This window comes from Vidua chalybeata, chromosome 11 (genome assembly GCF_026979565.1).
Source record: "Vidua chalybeata isolate OUT-0048 chromosome 11, bVidCha1 merged haplotype, whole genome shotgun sequence".
In the NCBI taxonomy this organism is placed as follows: domain Eukaryota; kingdom Metazoa; phylum Chordata; class Aves; order Passeriformes; family Viduidae; genus Vidua; species Vidua chalybeata.
In genome coordinates, this window is record NC_071540.1 from 6,214,212 (window position 1) to 6,240,587 (window position 26,376).

The following is a 26,376-nucleotide window of genomic DNA, read 5'->3' on the forward strand; positions in this document are numbered from 1 at the left end:
GAAGTGGGTGTGTTGGCAAGGGATGAGCAGCTGTTCCTCAGAGCAGTTAATTCTACTCCTGCTGCCCCCCTCTTTCTCCACACAGTGATAGGTCTTCTCCACTGCTCATCCCCTCCCCCCTTTTTTTTTTTTTTTTTTTTTGACCTGGTAAGCCATCCTCCCCCTTTTTTTATTTTTGTGGCCAGTCAAGTTTGCAAAGCCAGCCATCCTGACTCTCTGTACAAGCAAGATAAAAATTTTAGAAGTGCAAGTTCAATGCTGCAATGTGATTTAACTGCACCTGTCTAAACCTCCTAAGCTTGACATGTCAGTATCAGAATGTGACATGACCTCATCAGAATGATGTGTGAAGCCTGGGGCGCTTCAGGAGTGCTGTTTAACCACACTAGAACATTTACTCTTAAAAAATGCTCTTTAAATTTTTTAGGTTCTGATATCCCTGATCTAGTTCAAGGCCTGTGTGTAGCTGTTTACTAAAGAGGTAATCAAGAAGAATACAGCCAGAGAAACTGGGATTGGTGTAGGGGTGTTTTAAATGAGGCAGGAAGGAGACTCAAGAAAGGTAGGCTTTGCACGTGTTCATCCATGCTCTGGATGCTCAGGGCTGGTGGGAAAGAGTTAGTGTGCATTCACACTCAGTTTGCTTGTCAGTCCCATCTGGGAAGGCCTGGAAACCTGGGCCTCACCACCAATCACTCTTATTTTTCCTCTTTACCACTTCTTCTCAAGAAGGGGAACAGAGCTTTCCCACCTCCCATTTTCCCTTGTTTTCATCTGTGTGACAGAAATTCTGAGCAATCAAGCCCCCCAAAAGGGGCATTATGTGCCAGGCACCACAGCCTGGGGGTGGCCCTCTCCTTGGATGTCCAGCCTTGCTGGGAATGGTGTCACAGGAAATTCAGAAGTGAGTTCTGTCATCAGGAGATTGTCGCAGCTAAATTTTATTGCCTAAAGACAAGATGTTTCATTTCTGAGACAATTTGTCTTTGCTTAACCCTAAACATTTTTTAAGACCTTTCCACAAGATTTGATGGCCAATATCATGTCAAAGAGGGGATTTTTTCATTTGCTTCTCTTCTCCCCTAAGGTCTCCTTCATTAACTTCAGCTGCCACAGCAGAGGGTGGGAGAAATGCTTTTGTGTTTGGGCTAGAAAATGATAATTTTTCAAGACTGTTTTAAAACATCAGATGGGAACAGAAGTTCACAAAAGTATTTCTGCTTTTTTCTTTTTTCTTTTTTTTTAACAAACTGTTTCATAGCATATGTACCACTTAATATGGCATATGTTAACTTCAGTGTTTTAATTGATTAGCAAAGTAAATAGATGGATATAATGGGAATAATCTGTCAGCAGCATCATGAGGCTCCAGCAAGGTGAATTCTTTCTTAACTTAAGAATGTAGTTTGGGGGTTTTTGTTGCCTGTGATTTAAAAAAAATTTGGTACATTGTCTAATGCATATTTTACTTTCACCCCTGCAAGCTGTACTGTCTGACAGCATGCAAATGAGAGATGGCTGTACATACAGAGGGAGGAAAAGAAAGGGATTAGGTGGACTGCTAAATACACAGTGTGGAATATTGTCAGTGTTCCCTGGTGACCTTGGGATCAGACCTTGGCTGAGAAGAAAATGGACTGTAATTAATAACTCAAAGTTCCAGGCAGCGGGGCCTTTGTTTCTCCAGGTAGGAGAAGGAAACCATTTAATGCTGTTCACAAAAAAACTGAAGAGAGCTCTGTTAAGGGGTGTGCTGGAAAAGCTGACTGCCATGAGCTTTTCTACAGGCTTTCCCTGGCTGCTTTGTCTTAGCATAGCCTTTGCTCCTGGATAGATTCGTGGAAAGCGAAGGTACCAAAGCACTAAGATTATAGCAAGGATTGAGAACTGTTACTTGCCCACTTGCATAAGCTGAATTTCAGTTTATTAAATGTCTTTGTCCTGTGAACTATTGGGTAATAAAATGCAGCCTGTGGCATGAATGTCTTTCTCAGTACTTAAGTTGGTCCTATGAACCTACCTACAAACTCTAACTTCATATAGGATTTTCGGCCTTCTTTTACTGTAATTCTGAATTTCATTGGAAAAATTCAGCTTGGACAGCACTGTCAAATGCTCCATTCCAGCTCTAAGCAATCCCGTTTCTGTAGGCAAACTTGCAGACTTTGAGCTGCTCTGCAGGTGGGCCTCTCAAACCTGGGCATAACTCTTAAAACACAACTGTTATTCTTAGTTACTGCTCTATGGACAGCTTTCCTGAGAGACACAGTCCAAACAACTTGTCTAAGATCAATCATTCTATCTAGAGTATTGAAAAACATCTATGACAGATTATTTTAGATGCAGTAGGTAAGCACAGTTGTTTTTTAACTTGTACATGGGATGTAATTTTTTCCACAGTTTTGATAACCTCCGAGCACAAGGCAGTTAAAAGCTGAAAAACATTTCTTTGGTTAAAGCATATCAGCAAAATACAAAAGCATACATTGAGTGGGACAAAGGCTTTGGGGACCAGGACTTCTTGCTGCTGTTCTCTGCATGCAGCTGACCTTGTCTGTACTCTATAATGGAAGTTACTTCATCATCCAGCCTTGGGCCTCTCCTGAGCAAATGCTGCCAATCACACTGAATTGTGCCCAAAGCCTCACCAGCCATGTCGTGCTGTTCACTGCTCACTGTGGATCAAATGAGACCACCAACCCTTAACCCCAACAGAACGGAGAATTTGCTTAGCTTCAGAGAAGCAAAAAGCACACAGGTCTGCAGTGTGCTTTTGTTTTTACATTAGCTGTTGGTGGTTTTCTAGGGATTATATACACTACTAAGAAAAAAGAAAAAAAATGGAGTTTTATTGGTTCTCTATGTCCTGTGTAAAACCCACTCACATTCAGTACTTGATATTTAAATTGATATGGAATATGAGCTTCAGTGGATTTGCCTGTTAATTTTGCTTGGTTATTTTTGCTTTGTCTGTAGCTTCATTGTGCATATTTGTTTTAAAAATATGAGGTATGTTTGTTACAATAGTATGATACCCCCCAAGACTTTTTAACACACAAAGCTCTTCAAAGTTCAAGTTGCAGTGTAGGTAATGGACCCAGTTTAATGTGGGAAGTTTTCAAAGATCCTCTTGCATAATATTTTAATGTTTTGTTAATTTTTGCAGCAATTGTTCAGACACAAATTGCCACTTTAATGTTTTCCCCTAGCTACCTTCATCAGCCACAGACCATAGGACACTGAGAATCCTGGCTAACAAAGCTGGGAAAAAGGTATTTAGCTGACAATGACTGTAAGCAAATTTTGAAGACCCAGGCCAATTACAAAACATATTCTTCCGTTATTCAAAATAAAGGCAGTATTTTACCTCTTCCAGAGCCTTTCTAAGTAAGCCCTTATTAGCATTCCAGATTTACTGCAGCAAAATGCTCATTTGTCCACACAGGAAAAAATACAAATTGATTTTTCAAGGTATGGTCCGTTATCTTCCTCGTGCCCTCAAAGCCACATTTGTCCTCCAATCAGTGAAGTTTGCTGAGCATCAGTCCTGGTGGTCATCTGACCATTAATGCTTTGGTTGTTGTATGGGATAATCTCTCAGTTTGCTCATCACCAGGAACCACATGGTACATCACCTGTACCTCCCCTGCCCTGGCCTGCTGAGGATTTCATGTCCTTTGCCTTTTTCTCTTGGCACCATTGCCCAATGAAAGGCTGAGCCAGGACCTTCAGTTTTAAGAGTTTCTACAAAAAAAATCTCAGAGAAGATATAAGCACAGATATTTTTAGGGCCAAACTGTATTCCTGGAGTTCCAGAGAAAGCTGTCCCTTATCTTGAGGTAGAATTTTGCATGATGATTTTCTGGTCAAAACTGAGTTCACCCTACTGCAGTGAAATGTGGAAAGGAAAGAACTATTTTTAAAAAGTCACTACAGAAATGGTGAATAAGCTTCCTATATCATGCTCCTCAGGACTGGTTAGAAGTGTTTCTCATCAGAATTCTCTGGCTCCTTTCAAAAGACAAGTTGCATAAAACTCTCCTTTTTTAATGTGCCCGTTATGAGAATGGAAGAGCAGTTACGTGGCAAAAAGGCCAAATGCAATTTTAGAATGTTGTCAGCATCTTCACACTGGTGAAGCTGTTAGTTTATTGCAGAACTAATAGATCCTGTCCATTTGGATACCTTCTCAGCTCATGAATGTTTTTCAGTTTTCATGTCACACCTCAGTCACTTCTCTAAAGGGCTTTTCCTATACACAACTACTAAATTTCTCCATTGACATATTTCAATGTAATTTAACCGATTGCTGAAAAAGACATAATTCTTCTTTTAATATGGCAACTTACATACTGGGTAACTTTAGACTTGCCTTCTGAAAGACTGTTTGAAATTTTATTTATAAATTCTTTCTCTTTAGTGTTTTGAGAGTCACTCATCTTGGTTCTGTTGTCATGCCAATGAATTAGTTCAAAATATAAGACAGTTTCTGTATTTTTCTTATTTAACAGATTATAGTGAAGACCTTGATTTGAACTCCAGTAGCTTAAAGGTACTTGATTATTTATTTAAAGGTCCTAAGAAAGTATCATGTGATCCCTATATCCCTAAAGCCTCCCCAGTCCAAATAGAGAGACTACAAGAGTAAATTAAACAACATCCCAGGCAACACTAAATTTTAACAGTGACCAAAAATCTGTTTCGGACTTATATTTCAAGTTTGATTTTAGAACATAGACTTCAACTTGATTTCTTGTGAATATTTTTGTTAAATGCCAACAGGTTCATTTCCTGTCACTAATAAACCCCGAGTTCTAGTTGTAGGTAAAGATATGCAGTAGTCCCATAATGGGATATCCTTTTATCTTTTTATGCCAGTTCTGCAGATCTTCTGATCATTTTTATGCTTATTATGCACAATTTAGTTCTTCCTTGGTTTGCAAATGAGCCACAAAAAGAGATTGATTTTTACAGATGTTTGCTATTCAATATTGGTTGATAAATGTTTTAGATGTGGTGTAGAGCTCATAATTAAGGGTTTACATTCCATAGACCAAAACTACTTGATCTAAAACATTTATTAGCTAATATGTACCACAGATACTGGTAGGTGCGGTGCTATTGGAAACTTCCTATATATGTGTTGATCACTGAGATCAAGTTACTGTTTCTGCTTCCCTGGTTCCCTGAGTAAAAGGCTTACATGCAGGAGGAAGGTCTGTGTAAGCTATTTGCTTGTTACAGGAGATTGAACTTTACTACAAATACATTTTCTCATGCATACGGATGGCTTGCGGGAGAACTGACATGGGTATGGCTTTTGATTTTCATTTTGAGCCTTCCTGCCAGTTCCATCTCTTTGAATAGGAGTAGCAGAAGACTCATGCTTCAGCTCATGGAACTAAAACAGATTTAAGTGGGGTAAAGGCTTCTTCATAGCCCTTGGCTAAGTGACCACCCAGGAATGTTTCCTAAAATGCAAGATGAAATCACATGAATTCAGTCATGTGAAATCTTCTTTCAGTGAAAATGTACTAGCTTGAAAGTCAGAGATTAATAAATTTTAACAGAATATGAAGATGATATCTGAGGAACTGAATGAGTGCTATCAAGGAGTCATTTGCCATTTTGAAAGTTCTTGCAATAAAATGAGAGGACAAAAATGATAGTGATAGAATTTTATTTTCCTGCCTGTTTTACTTGCCTGACCCCTAGTTAGCTATGTCTTCATTAAAAGAACAAAACTGAGAATTTCACACCCATTTAACACCAAGTTAAGTAGCACTTAACCCCTTGGTACTGACCAAATGTATCCCCATTAAGCAGAGTTTTTGTTAGTACCATCCCAATTAAACAGCAGTCACAGCTATTCACTAACATTATACCAAATTAGTTTCCTGGGAGGTATCTTAATAAAGCAACCATCCCAATTAAGCCTGTCCTCATTAGATGGAGGATACAGTATTACTATTTTATTGTAATTGAAGAAAGGCTCGTGGTCTCATTTCATATAGTTTAGCTACAGAATTATTAATAAACAACAGTCCCAACTAATATATTAGTGCTGACTCAGAATATAATAACATTGACCTATTAAATATGGCATTTGCATGTAATCAGTGGCTTCTAGCTGGAGTTTTCGGAGCCACTGGAAAACAGAGGGATTTTTTCTTCTTGTGATGTCCTTGCTCTTCTTTGTTGACATCATCACATTTAGTCTGTACAAAAGAAGTGTTGAAAAACATAGAAATTGCTGACTTAGGCTCCTTGGAGCTTTTGGAGGTGATGACTGTGATAAGCTGGAAATCTTTTGAGCTTATGGCGTTTGCAGTTTCCCAAATGTAATTCAGATACTTTGCTAGCTCTAATTTTTAGCTTTAGCTCCAGTTGTTTTCTAATACAATCCTGAAAGGGTGAATTTGGACAATCTCATCTTGGCCATTTTGAGCACATATGCTAGAACTAAGTCTTTTTGGCTCAGCTGTAGCTTGAATCTAATGAAAATGACAGATAATGCAGAGCGCTGTGTGCCTGCCAAAAAAGAGGATATTTCCCATGAGATAGCACCTGGTGATGCAGAAATAGACACTATAGATTTGTGATTGGCTGGTACTTACCAGTATTCATATCTAGTCAGTATTATCAACCACACAAGATCACATCTTGGATAATAACAGCAACAATGGCATGCATAAAAAATTACTGCAGCAAAAAAGGGAAAAAAATAGATCAATTATGTCAATTATATGGTAGCACTTTTTTTCTCCTCACAGTTTCAACACTGAGAAAAGGTGGCATCTATCTCTGATCTAATTATTCACATGCTTATCCATTTTTTTCTTTCACTTTTCTCTTTTTCACACACATAAAGCATTTTCCCTTTAAAAAACAGTGTAGAATCAAGCATGCATACATTCTGTATGTGACTTACATTTTAGCAGCTGAGTAGTTGGCTACTTGAAAATAAAAAAGCATAAAAAGGTTCTTGTGTTGGCTTTCTCTAAACGGATATATATTGGGATGACCTTACCTGAGAGCAAAAATGCCATCAGCCAGAAAAGTGCCATAAATTAAAGTGCTATTTAAGCCTCGATTCTAGTAAAAGGGTCCAAATTTCCAAGGTGCCCCTAATGGGTCTCTGTTTGATGATAATGGAGCTTTTCTCTGAGGGGGTGTATTCACCAAAAAAAAAAAAAAAAAAAAAAAAAAAAAAAAAAAAAAATCACAAACACAATGAACACAATGTCAAAGGAAAAAAAAAAAAATCATCCTCCCTTTATTTGGAATTGTTATATGTAAACTCCAGCCTGGAAGGGAGACTACTGCTCTGCTGAATTCAGCTTACCTAAGGTGAGATAATGAACAAGGTGATTCTGAAAAAGAAATACAAAATCATTAAGCAGATCTGTAAATTTTATAATGAATCATTTCAATTAGATTCAGGCAGCAGCAGATGTTAACTCATTTTGGCACGCCCAAGCTTTGAGGTTCTTAGGCTGAATTACTTTTTTTTTTTTTTTTAGGTGGAAACTTGATGAATCTCACATTTAGAACTGTGCATGAAAAAAAAACGTGTTATGTAAAAACAGAGCAAATGGACCCTTCATTTGCTGATTAATGGGTCAGGCCTCTCTTCCTATACCACGAGGGGGTTTTAATGTGAGAAAGTGATAATAGGTTCACAGAGGCAACAAGCTAGGGCTTAATGCTGCTGGTGAACCCAACTGTATTTCTGTGGTTTTTCTTGAGATTTCCTTGCAGTAATCCAGCTGTGCCATGGAGGGACAGGCATTCCCATCCGTGACACAGGATGTGTTTGCAAGCAGAGTAAATAATTTGCTCTTTTCAATGGATTTGTTGGGCAGTCTCTGGGCAGTTGCATTCGTGTGGTATGCTGAGAGAGGTTTTCTTTTTTAATATAAAAGGAAGATCCCATGAAATGCCCACTTGTGTTTGCACAGAGATTTTAATGTTCACATTTTAAGAGTCCTTGTGTTAACCTAAACAGAGATTGTGTCGCCACACAGGATTTAATAGTCTTCTCTCTTACCACTTTGCTTTCTGCCTAGGCTAGCTGAATGGTCTAAGCCATCTGATTTTTGTCTTGCTCGCTCTTAACCTTGTCTGCTATGATGAGAAGGGTGGTGTTTGGTTTACACTGAGCAGCTGAGCAGATGTCTCCGTGATGGCACTGTCTGCCTTTGTACTGGGAGGGAATTTCTGCTGGCTCATAGCGCTTCCTGAAAGAGCTGTCTCTTTAAGGACTTATCTCATATTTTCAGAAATTGACTGTGAAAATTCTAAGTAATGGTGTGACATGATCACACTCACTTTCCGTAGTTAATCCTTCACTAGGGGTCAGGCGCTTTCCCTGCTCAATGAGTCATTTGATTGTCATCTACCTTGCACAAAAAAAACTACGAAGCCCCAAGCACTGTCTGGTAAGGATGACAGGCAGTCACAGTGCTGAGCTCTGTGCAGGAATAACTGAGTTAGAAAAAAGCTGCTGGCACTGTAATAAAGCGTTTAATGGACAGACAGCCTCTTTTACCTTCCTTGGGGTAACACTAAATCCCTTTTTATTGTAGTTTGCACAGATGTTAGTGAGTTATCCATTTCTCTAATCATACTAGAAGTTGGCACATCCATCTTGAGTAAGAAGACCAGCCCACTCTGTTTTTGAGAGTCCTTTTTCTAATAAACTTGTGTCACTTTCAGGTCAGTTTCACCAATACAAATAAAATTCAAACAAATAAAAAGTATATTGTCTCATGATGAGATGTATGTAATTATGTCCCTTAGGTCAGTTTAAATTTACAGTGGGAGTTACACTGTGTATAACCCTTCCTGCAATCTAGATTTTCCTGCTGCTTTAAAAAATAAAACAAACCTACCACAATATTTAGCCAATATATTGTAGATGTGTGGTAGTCTCAGTTTTGGAGCTGAATGCTCTATATGATTCATTTTACTTTGCAATTATTTGTATATAAATGCATCTTTGTGTCCTGCGAACAATATCTCCCCTCCTCCTTCCAATAAATCTTTGTGAATGGAATCCACTTGTTTTGTTTATCTCCTCTGCAAAGTGATGCTAACTGGCTCCCTAAATGCAGGGTATCTATATTTGTTTCTATTCTTTTGCATGGTGCTGCACAATTGCATCCTCTTGTTGAAGAGTTTATTTCCCTTCACGTGGTAATTCCTGATTGCAACGCATTTATTGATGAAACGAAATAAAAGCTCGGGTTTGGGGCTGAGTGGGGAGAGAGAAAAACCCACAGCCTTGATCGTCCCCGCCAAGGTGCTGCATGCTTCAACTGCTAGCGTGCTTACAAAGGTCAGCTAAAGTTCAGGAAGGGATAAATGATTGCTACTTTGAGGGGGTCCGTGGTAAGCCTTGTTCTTTTTTGCACTGAGTTGATGGGTTCACAGCGGTAGCTGAATTTTGATAGATTGGCAGACACTGAAAGGAAATGCTAAATCTGCCACAGGGACTCCAACTAACTTCATTTTCTGGGGGCAAAGGGTAAAAAGACAAGGGGTACTGTTCAAGGGCAGGACATCATATGACCTGGTCAACAAAGCTACCACTGTTGTTTGTTTGGATCCTTGCCTTGTTGTACCTGGCTTCTTAACAAAAGGCCTTACCAGCAGGGTGGGCTATCAAAATAAACATTAAAGGTTCAGGGGTTGATGCTAGTCCTTTGTGTATGTAAATTTACTGCTCTCTAGGGTCTCACTGTAAATGAGAAGGCCTGTCTCTGTTGTGTTTCCTGGTAAAATACTTTTAATAAATAAATCAAAGACTATGGAACATTAACTATTTCTCACCAAAATGGACAAAGACTACAGGTTTGTTATTGTTGTGGGTTTTTTTTAAACTGTTTCCATACTTTCCTATAAAAAAGAAAACCTCTCTCAGCTTCCAAACACCTAGGGCAAGTTACACTGACAATCTTGCAAAACAAAAACCCAACCTCCCAGGCTGGCTGTTGAGTTTTACACCGAGCTGATGTGCTGAATATATCTGACTTTTTATACACGCCTTGAAATAGATAAAACAATTGATTAGGCTGAAGGCCACGTTTTGCTAAGGTCAGTTTTACCACAGGCTGTGTACAGTCCAGGCACATCTGACATCCGGTTAGTACACGCAATTGTAAAGACTTTATTCACAACATGGGTAATTGTGCACATAAATGCTTAATTAAGTGCATTTGTCCGGGTCATTAAGCTGGTTGTATACACACTTGTGAAAACTGTACGTTTCTACCTTTTTCTTCTTTTTAATCTTAAGTTTCCTTTGTGATCTCCCAACACATTCTGTAATGAATGAAAGAATTTATGCTCTGAGAGAATGGGGAGTTTGAAATGTTTGCAAGGGAATCTGAAACCATGTGAAACCAGCTAATGTTTCAGATTTCATCAGAAACTCAGCTCAGTGATTCTCCAGGTTTACAAACCATATGGTGAACCTGAGTCTAACTTTCAATGACCAGAGTCTGATTTATAGTTTTCCATGGCAATTGGTCAAAAACTGTGATTTTTCCCAGGCTTCAAAGAAAAACTAGACAAGCTTAAGTGATTTGACTGAGAGCTGGGTTTAGTCTGAAATCAGCACTCACAAGTTGAGGTTGGTAAACATGGTTTCTAAACTGCCCAACCACATAATCAGTATGCAAAAATTAAAATTGGCTGCTTTGCTGGCCAAATATTTTTAGAACCATTGGCTTCATCTCTTTGTTTATCTTTTAAGGCCACACGGGGAAGAACAGAAAAATCTCATTTTGATTTTTTTTTCTTTTTTTTTTTGGTCAGTGTTTAACAAGAACAGAGCTCACACAGCCTCCAGGAACCAACCTCTTGACCAGCACAGGTTAATTTAGCTTTTTCCCACTTCTGGGAACTGGACAGCACATATTGCAGGGTTTTGGTTTTTTTTTTTCTTTTTTTTTTTTTATTGCCTAACAAGGAGCAGGTCTCGAAGCACTTTACCTCACCCAAAACAGCTCTGTGAGAACTTTCTTCAAATACCACACACATTTTGAGCTCAGCAACCCAAGTCAGGACACAGAAGAGTCAATGTCTGTTTATTGGGATAAATGAGAGCTGGGGAGATTTAGAAGGTGAGTCAGATGAGTTCTACAAGGACAGAAATGACCACACAAGGCTTGAAAGCAGATTGATTTGTTTCGTTGGGTTTTTTTTTATTTTTTTTTTTTTTAACAGGACAGCAAGAGGGTTTGTTTTTTTTTTTTTGTTTTGTTTTTTTTTTTTTTTTTCTCTTTCTCTTTTTTTTTTTCTCATTTAGTGAGATGCTCTGTATAATGCTGGAGCTAAACACCATACCTAAATGAAACAGGAAAAATGAATTTACTCAGTTGTACATCCTTCTATGCTGAAGGTTGAAATTCTGCTCAAGCTAGTGATTTTAATGAATTTTAGATGGAAATCCTAAATAAATTATATAGGAGGAATTTCAGAGGTTATTCTAATTTGGCATATTTTAGTTTAGTTTAATTTAAAATTCAGAAGCGGGGATGGAATTGAATTGAGTGAACGTTTTGTCCAGCCCGTTCAGCTGCTGTATTTACTAATGTTGTTGATGTTGCTTGATTTCTGTACTGTTTGGATGAACTATGATCTACTAGATCAGTTTGGGTTTTTTGTTAATTTTTTTTTTTTTTTTGATCAAGAGGGCACATCAAGGTTGCCATATTTAATTGAAACATTTTGTGGATAGGATATAAGCCCTGTCATGTGCAATGTAATCAGGTGTTATAATATTCCATCATTACAAAATGAGGCTTCTTTAGTGAAGAGTGCAATAAATAAGTGATACGTAGCATTCTGGATTCATCAAAGGCAGTGGGTAATTTTGTCCAGCTAAGGTCTCCACAATGTTGCAGCTCAAGGTGTGGTCTTGAGAGATCACTGGCTTACAGTATCCTGGAATGTGCTTTCACATCTGTTTCTCACGAAAATAAAAGCATGTTTCTCCTGATGAAAACATCAGTGGTTAATGGCATGTCTTTGGGGAGGTGAGCCTTGCCTGTGTGCAGGCAGATGTGAGGAAGGGCTGCCTGAAGGCTGAGCTGCAGACACTGGGATTGTGAGGAGCCCTGAGCTCAGATAAGGGACCTTGTTCAGGGTTGCTGCTCTGCCTGCCTCCTCCTTAGAGCCCCTGGGCAAGGAGGGGAGGGCATGGGAGCTGACCAGGGCTTGCAAAACACCCTGCAGAGCTGTCTCCAAAGAGTGATCCAGCCCCTAAATCACCCGCAGGTCAGTTATTGTGTAAGGGAAAACGTCACCATCCCCAATGTGGGCATGGTTGTGACCTTCAAAGCCTGCTGGAGAAAATATGTCTGCAAGAGATCAAGAACAGATATTTCTTTGTCATAAGATGAACCAGAGTCATACAAGAAGAACATGCAGGTTGTAGGCACCCCAGGATATACACAAACCACTGCTGGTGTCTTCTCCTCAACATGTTCTCAGTGGCACTGAATCTCTTTTCCTTCATGTCCTCCACTTCTACTCATCCTGAGATTTTCCTTCACATTTCTTTCCTCTGAGGGCCAGAGAGGAAAGGAACTGTTGCTCGATAGCATGGTAATCTTTGAGTTTATTTAGGTCATCTTTTAAACTATTGTTATGGTTTTAGCAGCTCTCAATAAGCATCACTTACAAAACAGTGAATTTTGTCTTAACCTCTGCATTTTATAAACAGTCACAGGGCACCAAGCTTGATATTGCTAAAAGCAGCAGAGTTATAGAATATAGTAACAGAAGTTTGGCTCCAGCACATGGGCACCACCTTCTACCAAAGGTACTTCCCTACACACAGATCCAAAGGTCAGGCAGTCTCTCCTTGCTTCTGGTGCACTGATGGACGAGCATATCCTGAGGTAGTCGCATTTTCTGTCTCTATTATACACAGAATATTTGTTCATTTTGAGAAGAGCCAATATTGAATTGTGTGACTCTGATAAGCTTGACAAAAAGAAGGCTCTTGTGTTTGCTGGAAGAACAAATGCGCTGGCTTTCATGGTAATGTGAATCCAGCAGGAGAAAAAGGTGTAATTAATTGCACTTGAGCCAGTTCAGAGCAGGAATATAATGTCTCCCACATTTCCATCGTTACTCTGCAACCACTCAAAACTTGAGGGGGCCTCCCAAGAGCACCCTCAGGGATGTGTGAGTACAAAACGTGGGTGTCAATTATGCATGCTGAAGTCAAATGAATAGCTTGGCCTGACCTCACTTTCAGCAGTCCTTGCTTAGAAACAAAACTCCTACAAAGCATGCAAGTTCTTGCAAAAGTTAGTATTCTTCATAATCTTAACCTTTCCACCAGCTCAGCTGCTATTTTATGGGTGTAAGAGGGTGCATCTACAGTGGCTTTTTTCCCTCAGTGTTTCTGTCTTGAGGGGAGGAAACTTTCTTTGAAATTAGAGACCATCGTAGCTCTTTATGGTGTCGGACACCATGAAATCTTTAATTTGTCTTAAATCTGTCTTTTAAAACCTGTCTTTTAAAATGTGATCTTGGCAGAGAGAAAGACTGGCCAGATTGGGCCAATGGATCAGGCTACCAGCATATTATCCCTGCAGGTTTTCAGGCCCAAATTTGGAGAAAACAGTAAATCAAAGAGTTGGCTGAAAATAGATACTGCATACTATTACTGAGTTCTAATTCTCTGTGTGACAGACATACTTGAGAGGTTTTATTGAGTGATAACTGAGGAGCATCTCCACATTCCCAATCAGGAAATCTAATCTAAAATTGCTGGCTATTTGGGTGCCTAGGCTTGTCCATTGCCAGGAGAACAAAATGTACAAAATACAGCATTGTAACAGAAGAATTGGTTGAACAGAATGAATCATTAGTGCTTACTCAATAGGTGGTTCTTTGGAATAATTTTATATTTAAATGCACTACAATTATAATTTTCTTGGGTACTCATGGTCTTTGAATCAAAGTCATATCCCCTTTGATTGTCTGTTAGAACACTAGAAACAAAGCTCTCCTTACAAAGCACTCTTCAGTGCATTTAATCTAGATTTAGTTTTGGATATTGGTGATCTCAAGACACTCAAATGTATTCAGAAGTTGGTGTTCAAGTAGGTTTTGAGCACCATTTTCCAGCTTATCACAGGCTGTAATTTTGTTTTCTGCCCACAGTATTTCCTGTAATTCAACAAAGCCTTGGTGGAAGGTTTGGAAATAGCTTAGGCAATATTGAGGCCCATTGTTTGAGGACTCTGACTCAGTTTTTGACAAAGTGGCCCCACTGCTATCTATCGCTAGTAAAGTCAGTTCTCCTCCCAAACAACGACCAAAAAAAAAAAAAAAAAAAATTCTGTAGCAAATTGATTTGTATCCACAAAAACGGTGTGGCAAGACACCATACGTGGTAATTGTATGCACTGCTCAAAATATTTTAAATGAACTTGTTCTTACAAAGAAGTTATGAAGTTAACTTTTATATGTGTGTGAATAATTAAACTATTGTCACTAGTCTAAATTATCATCTATTGTTAACTTACATCATTAAATCTTGCTTCTTTGCTAAAGAATAATGAAAAATACACTTAATTAACAGTTATTGCAAGCTTGAGGCCATTGATAACACAGTTCTCAGACTGAATTTCACAAGTGTGTTTTGTACTTGACTTGAAATTGCTGCTTTATTCTAAAGCCCTGCACAGTGATGTGGGCATAACAAATTTCGTATCACAAGAACGAACTCCCTTAGTAAATTATGTCACTGTTGGTTAAGATTAGGTTGCTACAAGCAAACAGCTCGAGTGTTATTTTTTTTTTTCCAGTGCAGAGGGAGGAGTTATGGCTTGAGCCTGCTGTTTTAGTTGCTTTTAGCAAATTTATGAAAGGCTTTTGCTGTGTGCCAAATCTGAGAAAATCCCACCCCCTTTGCCTTGCAGCTTCACTGTGCCAATCCTTCAGGAGATTTTGGGGGTTCTGTAACAGTTCCCTGAGGAAAGGGACTCTGGTTAATTTCCTTGTTGTTTCGATTACAGAGGTGATAGGGCTTTTTTTCCTTGGATATTGTTAAAGAGGCTTGCCAGCACTGTAAAGAATGTGCTGCATTCTTCAGATGAAATAAGGCCAATCAGTGGAATAATGAGGAAAGTAATATCTCCCTAGAGAGTCTGATTGGGTTTTCATCAAATCAGCCAACCTTTTCCAGTCATTTACACCAACGTTCACTCCATGCAGGGTGTTATGCTGTCTCAGATTCTTTCCTCTCTTTAAATCCCTTGTGATTATTACTGATAACTAAATAATTGGGATGAGGCAAATTTATGTATATTGTATATGTTCTTCTTTTTAAAATTAATTATTTTGCTCTTATTTTCTCAGATATATTTTAAACTACCTTGTGCTACCCTGGAAGCTATTCCAAAGAAAAGAGGGATATGCAAGAGCTGAAAGATTTATTCCTTTGTGACACTGAATGCCCTTTTATTTTTAATATGTGGGGTAGTCTCCTATGAATGGAAGGTTACCTACTGCTAAGAGTACAATCCCATGACAAGATGCCCAATTCTTTTTGTTAATTATAGCTTGACACATTTATTTTTATTTATTCATCAATTTTCCTTTCCAAGATAAACCTCTAAAATGAGCCTTTTAATTTACTGGGGAGTGAGGAGAACAATAGTTACCATGATCTTGCCTTATTTCCTGTTCTTTTCTCTGTCAAGAGCACAGCGTTAAATGCACAAGGAACATCCAGCTACTGAGACAGAAATACTTCTCATTCACTCACACAGAATTCAAACTAAGAAAAGGTTTGCACACAGCTTCTGCAGGTGGTTTCTTGCTGTACCTACAGATATCAATAATCTGTTCTGAAAAATATAAATATTATAGTGTTGGGCCAGATCCTCCCGTGGTGTAAATCAGCTCGGTTCTACTGACACCAGTAGCTGTCACCCAGCATGAGTCCCTTCAGACACACATGGCAAGTTATTGGCTCACCAGGGCTACTGCTCATACATCATTAAGTAGCCCTTTCCTATGAAACCAGTACCTTTTTGCCATTGAATGAGAAATAGGCAGGAGCACAAAAGATGCAGGGTACTGCAGAGCTGTGCTGCTCCAGTGTGTTTGCAGACTAAATGTAGCAGTCAGCCTGTGCTGGCAGCTGCATACATGACTATACAGTGCCTAAAATAAGAGGGGGTTGTGATTCCCTTCTGTGCTGTGCACTGCTCTGTTCTGGAGCATAGACAAAAAGAAATGTGGTCTCCTGTGCAAGTTATCTTCCTCCAGTGGCTGGGAGATTCAGGAGCAGTGCAGCTTCGTTATACACGAACACATTTATGGCATCTTTGACAAGCTCCTGGACCACATCAGCCATGATCTGATTACATCACTAAAATTAATGTGTTCTTTGGATGTTTTACACAACAATCTGGGAGGCATTTATTTCCTGCATTTGGTGGGGGGGACATGTTTAGCATGTGAAAGTTTTCAAAATTAACTGAGTTCCATTCACACCAGTCCTCCCACACCGCTCAGCAAATGATTCAAAGCCTTCAGCGTGATTTCATCTGTGCAGACTCTAATCCACTTACTTAATGAAATACATAATTAACATATTATAATTGCAGTAAAGATGGTTTTGACAGAAATCATTTCCCGTATCTAATACCGTGGTAATTTAATCTGTTCCCCACTCCCTAACACGACCCTCCGTGATTAAGTTTCATAAGAATTTTTTTGATTGATTGATTCATCTGACGTGCCTGGGCCCTGCTAAAGGAGTGTCTGTCAGTTTACAGAGCTACGTGATGTTGTGGCAGATGGTTGTGGAGAGGCTCTTTGCGCTGTCTCCCTGTGTGGTCTTTCTTTTTTTTTTTTTTTCCCCTAAATGCCCTGATAATCCAAATACAGCAACCCTGATCCACTAAATCGCTACATGTTTTTATATGCTGTCTTTTAGTTGTGTGTACAGTTATTAAACTAGGGAAGGCAGGATGTGTTAAACTAGGAGGTCTAAATCCTAATGCTGTCATTCACTTCCACAATAAAACAACCCACACAGATACTTTTTATTTGATTTCTCTTTCTGTTTGTTTTCAACACAATCTCTCTAGTCTGTCATTCACTCTCAGGCAGTTACTTGAGTTAAAAGGGCCAGCAAGCCAAGTTATGCAGACCCTCTCAGTTAAATATCACTTGTTACCTGCAGGAATATATGGGGAACATTACCAACCACTCGCTCTTCAAGTCAGACTCAAACGGCTGCTCTCTTGATATGGGTCATGACTCATGAGATAATATCCAGTAAAAGGTCTGTGGCAAATGATTACTTCCTTTTCATAGACTGAAACCCTATAATTTTTTTAATGCTGTCAGTCTCCAGGAAACTGTGTCCTAGTGACATTGTGGGAAAAAAAAAAATCCCAAAGGAAGGGATGCTGGATGCCTTCCTCTGAGACAAACCAAACCCTTTGGCAATAAAAATCATCCTCCTCTCACCTTAATTCCTGTCCCTTACACCATCCTATGCTCCAATATAGCATTTTTAATTTCTTGTTTGCTTCTATGGTAGGAGTTAAGCAGTGCCTCAGTCCTCTGCTTTGTCCATGGTTTTCATGCAGCTGGCCAGGTCTCCAGCAGCTCCAGGGAAAATTAAGTAACTGTCTGTGATTGGGCAGATGATAGACAAAGACATGGCCCTGTCAATTCATCCAGTCATTGTCAGAGCTTGCTCAGCTTGGTAAAACCAACCATCCTATTGCAGTTTTGGGCACTGGTACCTGCAGACTTTGTTATCCACAGCTGGGAGGTTCCCTGGCACCCTGAGCAGCACCACTGGCAACATTTCCTCTTTATGGCTTGACTTTGTTCACAAAATGGGCTGCACAATGAAGTCATAGGTATGTGGGAGGGCACAGGGCTGTGGTGTCTGGGTGTCTGGGCCTTCTCCTGGGGCCAGGCAGGAGGGGGACAAGCAGCTTGTCATGTGTGAGATGGTTTGCCCCAGGGACAAGGTAGGCATGGATTTTCCAGGATTTTTATTCTGGAAGAGAGCAGGTTATATGTGTTTTAACCCTTTTAAGTCCCTTGGTTGTCCAGACTTTTAAAAGCCTGTCTCAGGGGGTGAGACAGCACCACAGCGAGACAATGGTAGCGGAAGCTCAATCTCTCTTTGGAGCCAGGATGCAGCAGCACGGCCCTCCAAGCAGCAGGACAATCCCTCAGGGGCCAATTTTGCTCTGCAAATGTGTCAGTTTGTGACACTGGTTGGTGCCAGGCAGTGTGGCACTGGGAGGAATATGGCCCTAGGAGCAGCGTGGCCCTAGGAGCAGCATTACAGGCCAATTCCCAGCCTGGTGGTGTGAGGGATGCTGACATTAGTGGTTTATGGCTTGTAAGAGCTGAGGTGTGCTGCAGGCGCAGAGACCACAGTGAGCTTCTGTGTGCTGTCATGCCCCAGCTGCTGGAAATGTTTTGAGTAGCAGTCCCTAGGCTCTGTTGGTCAAAAGGTGGATGAAGGTGGTGAAGTTGTGAACAGTGAGCAAATCTTTGCTTCCTGTCAGCCTGAGACTTATTTTTTTTTCCTTTCCCATAACTGCAAATAGTTTCAAAGGGTCCAATGGACAATGCTGCTTATATGTCACAGGGCAGAGACCTGGGTCTTAAAAAAATTGCTGGACAGAGTTGCAAATTGCAACATTCATTCTGTTTTACACTGGAATGTCCAGGTGGGTGTATTCACTGACAAGGAGGGTAAAGACAGTAGAAAATAACAGAAAATAATTTACAGCCTGTCTTTGCTCTGCTTTGTTGTTTCACTTGATAGTAAGTCAAAGGTGACTCAGGCTCCAGCCTCTGTGATGGTCGTAATGCACAAAAGGGACTAGAGGCAGAGCTGCCTCACCTGTCCTGCTGCCTCACATCCTTCTGAACATTAGATCTTGGGCAAGTGCTTCTGACAGAAGCCTCTGTTCATGAAAGGCTCAGTCTTCGTCCTCATAGGAGGATCCGTGAATCATTTCTGATGATGTGAAGCTGCATTTAATTGTGTCATCTTTCATAAACTGAGTGTGTACCAGTGCTTGACAACATCCTGGGTTTGTGGGGCTTTGTTAGTGATGTGAAATACAGCACATTGATCCATTTCAGCAGTATTTTAAAGACTAGTAAAGGTTTAGGTGCCTAATTTCTGTTGATGAGCTGGTGCATTAGTTAGGGTTTATTTGCCTACCAGTTCTCACTGAAAAGTTATGCCAAGATTATCCTAGCAAAGACTTTCCATGGTGACTCTAAATCTGCCACTCCTCCCAGTGACAGATTGTAAGTGCTCTGATCAACAAAAGCTCTGCTTTTCCCATTGAGTTGTGAAACACTTACCTGGGAACAGCTTGAGCACAGAATGTGAGACAAATTAAGAGGCATTTATGCAAAGGGAGGGCAGAGATTTTGAAAAAAATAATTCAGATGGTCAGCTTTTTAAGACATTGGCACAAAATCAGAAACATGGAGAATATAGGCTCCCACCCCAGCCCGATAGCCAAACCCACAGTGAGTTCAAGGAGGCCACTCAGAATGAGGCACCCCAGCTCCTACATCCGAGTCAGTGAACTCATTGAACTTGACTGAAATTCCTGTCGGAGCATTTTCTTTTTCCTGTGAGTGTGGAGGGAGGGGGAGGCTCCTTTGTGAGTGGCAAGTGTACATGAACACCACCACATCAACTGCCAATATGTTATGAGGCCTTGGTAACAATCTGGAGTCTCTGGGGAGCTCTGCTGCAGTTCAAGTGAGTATCAGACAGAGAGAAAACAATTTCTGGTGCCAATAATGCAGCACAGATGAAAAATGTTTTAATATTTGAAGCTGCTTTATGGCAGAAGCAATGACAGTGATGGAGTCAATGTCAGCTTTTTTCCTTTAAATGTCATCTTTCGTCTATGAGTTTTTTCTGCTCTGGAGGCATGCAAGCCTGATGCTGACTGTTTGCAACCATTGATCATTGATTTTATTCTAAATGGAAAGCTTGCCAGAAGACTAGAAATTCTGGAATTTATTAGGATTTCTTTAAGAGGCACTTTAGCTCAACAGTTCTCATTACTGTCTTTACAATGTTACTTATTTTTCTTTTTATGTCATATGATTTGTAAAGGGTTAGTACTCAGAGAACAATATACGATTAAACCACTGTGCATGCTGGAGTTGCAAGCTTAGAGGGGAAAAAAGGATTCTTAGGAAGGCTAAGCACATATCTGAGTGTTAAACAACTAATGTCTCTTCAGAACCAAAAGCTCTATTTTGAAATCTGTGAACATGATTTTTATTAAACGGCAGTTTTGATTAAACAAGGTCACTCTTACATTAATAACTCTTAAATACATAAATAAAAGGGCTAAACCATCTTTATATTCTGACATTTAGTACATAAACAACGTACTGTATGTACCAAATGTCAGAATATAATGAAAGTTTGTCCTGTTAAACGAATACTACTGATGGGCAAAAATGTCTTGGACTCTAAAACCTCTTCAATGCATTTATTTACAGTGACATTATTCTGAACATGCCAGCTAGGAGTGGTTTAAGGCTTTATTATATATTAACATTTAACATATTTGTGTGCTTATGTATAAGTGATTATTCTTCATTTGGTTAAAAAGAATCCATTTACAATTATACAGTGGGCTAAATGTTTTCAGTTTGTGATATGTTTCTATTGGCACAGGACTAGTTCAAACAGGTATGTTAGCTCTTGGCTGACATGCCTGACATTCAAGCTTTATTATGGAGCAGTGTATCCAGGGAATGTGAATTATAGAGAGTATCAGCCCTGGCCTGCTGAAAGCATCATTCAGCCTGGTTGATTATGGAATTTACTCCAGAGTTTGGATCTAGAGATCTATCTACTGAGCTGATGCTGTTTATTTGTTTAGTCACAAATATGTTTCAGACCAGACAAAGGGAAGATGGTAGTGGGAAACAGCCAGGTTGGATAGCACTGACCAGTGAAAAGACAAAATCTTTCAGGTTAAGGGGCCAGTGGTGAAGTTTATTGCCACTGTTTAGATAAAGCTAATTCTGGCAAACCCTTTAATATACCCCAAGTGCAGCACTTGAAGTGTAAAAGAAAACTTTCCGGCAAATAAAATGTCCATCTGCAATGTCACCTTGGATGCTGTAAACAGAGTTCCTGGTGTAGTGGGTCTGTTGTACCCCATTGATCAAATTGCTTTTAGTATTTACAGTAATGGACTACCCTGATTTGCAATGCCACATGTGATTCAATGGTTGTGTTGTAACTGGGGTGGAGGAACAGCAAAACATTTTCTGTTTGCCTCAACTCCCATCTATTCTGCACTGGCCATGTCCCCACATATTCACTGTGTGGGGACCACTTGTTAGCAGGCAGGCTTCTCTGTCTGCAGCAGTGAAAGTCACCTGATGAAAACAGCATCTTTTCCCTTTATTGTTGGATAACCTCTGCTTCCTTCTGCATAGATTGCCACCAAAAGGGCTAGTTTAGATTTGAATACTATTCAACAGCTTTTTCTTGTGAGTACCATTTAAAAGTCACTGGTTCTAGGAATATCTGCATCCACAGAGTGCAGCACCATTTGCATGAATCATTTGTGCACTTTTGGAAGGTGAATTTTAAGAGATGCACACTTACAGCTTAAAATTCTAATGAACATTTGCAAAATAACCATGAATTTGCCCTAGTAGGAATAGCTGGAAGCCTATCTGACAGTTCTGGTATATGCTTGTGAACCAGGGAGTCCTAAAAAAATAGTTAAATATAAAGTGGTGAGAGTGTATTATGCTCCCATGGTGTAGAGATCCTCCTTATCATTACTAAATTGTGTTGTAGCAGAATCTAGAGGCTGCAGGGGATTTAAGGGTCCCACTGGATTGGTACTGCACATATACATCACAGACACTTCTTGCACTTAGGAACTTGGTTTCAGAAGAATGGGGTAGCACAGGCAGGAACAGGAAGTCACAGATTGGCCTGGGTTGGAAAGGATCTTAGAGATCATCCAGTTCCCTTTGCCATGGAACAAGGATGGAACCTTCAAACATGGAACCTTCCATCAGACCAGGTTGCTCAGATATCTGTTCACCCTGGTCTTGGACACTTCCAGGGATGGGGCAGCCACAGCTTCTCTGGGCAAACTGTGCTAGGGCCTCCCCACCCTCACAGTAAAGAATTTTTTCCAATATCCAATTTAAACCTCCTCCCTGCCAGTGTGAAGCCATTCCCCCATGTCCTGTCCCTCCATCCCTTGTATATTGTCTCTCTCCATGTTTCTTTGTCGGCTCCTTTCATGCACTGCAAGGCCACACTGAGCTCACCCCAAAGCTTTTCCTCTCCAGGCTGAACAAGCCCAGCTGTGCCAGCCTTTCCTCCCTCTGCTCCTCCTGGTGCCTCCTCTGGCCTGGCTCCAGCAGCTCCAGGTCCCTCCTGTGCTGGCCCAGGGCTGGGGCAGCTCTGCAGGTGGGGTCTCACCTGAGCAGGGCAGAGGGGCAGAATCACTGCCCTTAATCCTCTGCCCAAGCTGCTTTTGACTATGAGGTGTGTTATTGATACTCAAGATCATAATTTGGGGGTGGAATTATCATTTGGGGGTGGAATTGAGATTTAGTAGGTTTTAGTTAACTCTTGCTTAGTACTTTGCTTCAGAACCTCCAAGAGCAGCATGTGTTTCTGTATTACATTTACCATACAGGCTTCTGCTTGAACAGATTATGGGTTGTGTTCAGGTCTCTTGTCCCATCCGGAAGTGACTGCCAAGGGATAGCACCTCGAAATGTGCTCTTAAAAAATTAAATCAAGGTAATCCACAAAGAAAAATTTACATTTCTGTTCCTTGGTTGGGAAAATGTTTTTGTGGAAAAGCAAACCTAACTTTTCCATTCCTAAGTGGATGCTGCTAACTGGCAGCAGAGGACTGCAGAGGTAGTGGCAAGTGTGTTGAGAACAGTGATATTAAAAAGAATATAATTTTGGAGAAGAATCCTAAAATTTTCCAGAAAAAATAATTTCAGCTGAAAATCCTTGAGTAGCTCTAGTAAGGATGTTGCTCCTTTTCACTGGGAATCGGTGACTTTAGCATTCCTGTGCTCAGCAATTCACAGCTTTGTGCATTTATCCATGTTTCTCTACAAATAACCAGCTAACATCAGTGAAAGGACTCAGTTCCTTCACTGTGAGGAGCTTAGCCTTGCAAGAAACCTCCTGCTAATCCATATTCAGAGAAGCCCTGAGGGAGCTATCAAGACTATTCTGAGAGTAAATTATCCACCCAGGAAAGGATTACAAGATCCTGGCTCTGCTCGAGATCCCCAGCTAGACCATGCCAGTATTTGACAAAGGTTTGTGACATTTGTGTGTTCAATGTACTGATGCCCCCTGGACCACTTCTTAGAGACCTCTGAGTTGAGAGAATGAAAAGCAAAGGCTTTATCTTAGAGTTGAGGAAAGCAGCAGTCAGTGGTGACTTCCAGCAGGGAAGCATCAAGCTCCCAGTGCCCTTTCGAGTGAGGATACAAGAGCAGGAACAGAGGGCAGTACTTGAGGGTGTCCTCTGGTGTTTGCACTGGAATGACTTCTGCAAGTCCTCTTCTGACAAGGGAGGGGTAGGTGCCCCAAGGCAGCTTCTTCCCTCTTCTGTGGGCAAGATGTGAGCTGCAATAGCTCACATCAGCTCAGCTGGGCTGCCTCAGGGTGTGGGCACATGTTTACTCTGTGGGCTCAGTCAGGATCCTGGTGCTGTGCCCCACATCATCCTTCTCATCTTCCAGATCATGAAAAGATGAAGGAGCCACCTGGCTTGTCACTCCTGCTGACACCAGGTTGGAACACCAGCTGGGATCACCCTGTCACAGTCTGCACCTCTGTGACTAAGGAGAAAAGTTCAGCTGCCAAGATATTCAATCTGGAACTCCTCATCAAAAAAAAAAAAAAAAAAAATCCATTAGAAGTTATATATTTTATAAATGGCCTATATATTATGACATAATTTAATTTAGTGCTCTGAATGTATTATGGCCACCATAACAGTTTTACATTTATAGATTTCATAGTTTTGCTTCTATAAAACAACTACAATCTGTACCCCTTCCAGCTAATTACAATAAAATGCTTCAATTCACATTTACAATGTAAACTAAGGGCAGAGGCGTGTGAGTTCTAACTCAGGTTTATGCTTCACAGGCTGCTGAGAACGCCTGGACTCAGCCTCCCCTGACTGAGGCGTTTTCTGGGGTCAGGTCTTGGTGGAGACCTGCCAGGAGGAAGCTGTGCCCATTGCTAGGAGATCCTGGAGTTACTGCTGAGGGACCACGTTTGTGGGGCTGGGTGAATACTGAAAAAATGAAAGAAGCTGGGAGGAGATATTCATATAGGCTGAGCTGGAGAAAGGAGAGTACCAGATCTGAGTATGATAGGACTCACTGGGCAAAAGAGAGGAAATCAGCTGTCAGGGATGCAGACTGAGTGATCAGGATGCAGGGGAATGAAGATTTGGAATTTAAATGACAGATTCAAAAATGGCACATATATTTGAGAAAGTCCTGGAATCATGGAATCACAGAATGGTGTAGATTGGAAAGGACCTTAAAGATCACCTCATTCCACCCCCTGCCATGGACAGGGACACCTTCCACTAGACCAGGTGGGTCAGAGAGGGCCCCATTCAGCCCCATTCCAGTGCCATGGATGGGGCACCCACAATTTCTCTGAGTAAAGTGTTCAGCACCTCACCACCCTCACAGTAAATAATTTCTTCCTAATATCTAATGTAAATTTCCTTGAGTTTGAACCCATTACTTCTTGTGCTGTCACTGCAGTTCCCAATAAAGTACCTCTCTGGGGCTTCCCTGTATCTCCTTCAGTAAGTTCTCTTCTCCAGGCTGAACAGCCCCAACTTTCACATATGTTTTCATAGGGCAGGTGCTCCAGTCCTCTTTTCAACTTCACGGCCTCCTCTGGACTTGCTCGGCAGTTCTATGTCCTTCTTATCTTGGGGGCACGAGAACTGCACACAGTGAGGATGCAAATGAAAAATATGACGTGTTATGATGAGCTTCACTTTCCTATTGTGGTGTAATATATTTACTCAAGAGCTGCTTGTGTACAGAAGACCTGCTAAAAGCAATGCATGTTTTATTTTTTTTAAATTAAAACATACAATCACAGGTCCCCAGTGACTAAGGAAAAAGAAAGCAAAATCCTTTCTCATTTCAAAAGTCCCCAAACTTAAAATAGGCTTGTGTCAAGAAAGGCAATAATTTCTGGGTTAACAATAATAGAACACAATACTTAATGGACTTTCTCTGCTTATTAATTAACAGATAGATTTCTCATATCTGCACAAATCAGCCAAAAATGAGACACCATCTGCCTTTGATACCTATTTGTTTAGCCTTTCACCAACCTGTACGTACTCAGCACGTAAGAGTCTCTCGGAGTAGCCAACAATAAGGACTTTTGCTCCTGTGAAAATACTTACTCTGGAACTTACATTCTTACTAAGTTCACTGGAGATGAGTAATTCCTGATTTTCAGTCATGGGCAAAGTTTTTGAGCTTATAGTCAGTCCTTCTTAGTAATCAAAAGGCTCTAAAGAGCTCAAACTGTTTCTAGGGTGCAGCTTGGTCAAATAGTTTTATGATCCCTTCCCAAATGTTCTGATTTTGTGAGGATCTCTTTTCTGAGAGACAAAATGCTACAGTTACATGTTTCAGAGGAGGCCGCTGTTTGTATCAGCGATGACCAGTGCCACTGCAATTCCAGTGAGACAAATGCACATATGAGTTTCCATTTGTACATGTGATAAAAATATATCTGATTCCACATCCACACAGCAGCCCAAGTATCTCTGGCAACCCAATTCTTGATGCTTTACAATGTGGCCCCAGGTCTAATAACCTTCTTTTGCAGATGCTGTTTTTGTATATTTTTAATCACGAATCATTCCTTATCTATTAACCAATCATATTTGCTAACTGGATTGCTTGTGAAGACCTCTTATTGTAATTAGCATGCTTCAGCTGAAGAGTAAACAAATATTCTAACAAACTACTATCACATAAGTTGATTTTCTGTTCTCAATCATTACCATTGTGGATACAGCAAGTTTTGAATTAAACACTTCTCCAAGATGTAATGATCTCAGTCAAGAACATTTTAATTAAGGAATTGAAACTTTTGTTTTTGACAGGGCATGAATAAATCAGCGAGAGGTGAATCTGGTTCAGTGAAAAGCTTGATCCAGAGAAATAGTCTTGGAAATTATTAAAATGGTTTTGACCAACAATGCTCAAATGGAATAGTAAATATTTTGTCAAGGGATATTAAAACAA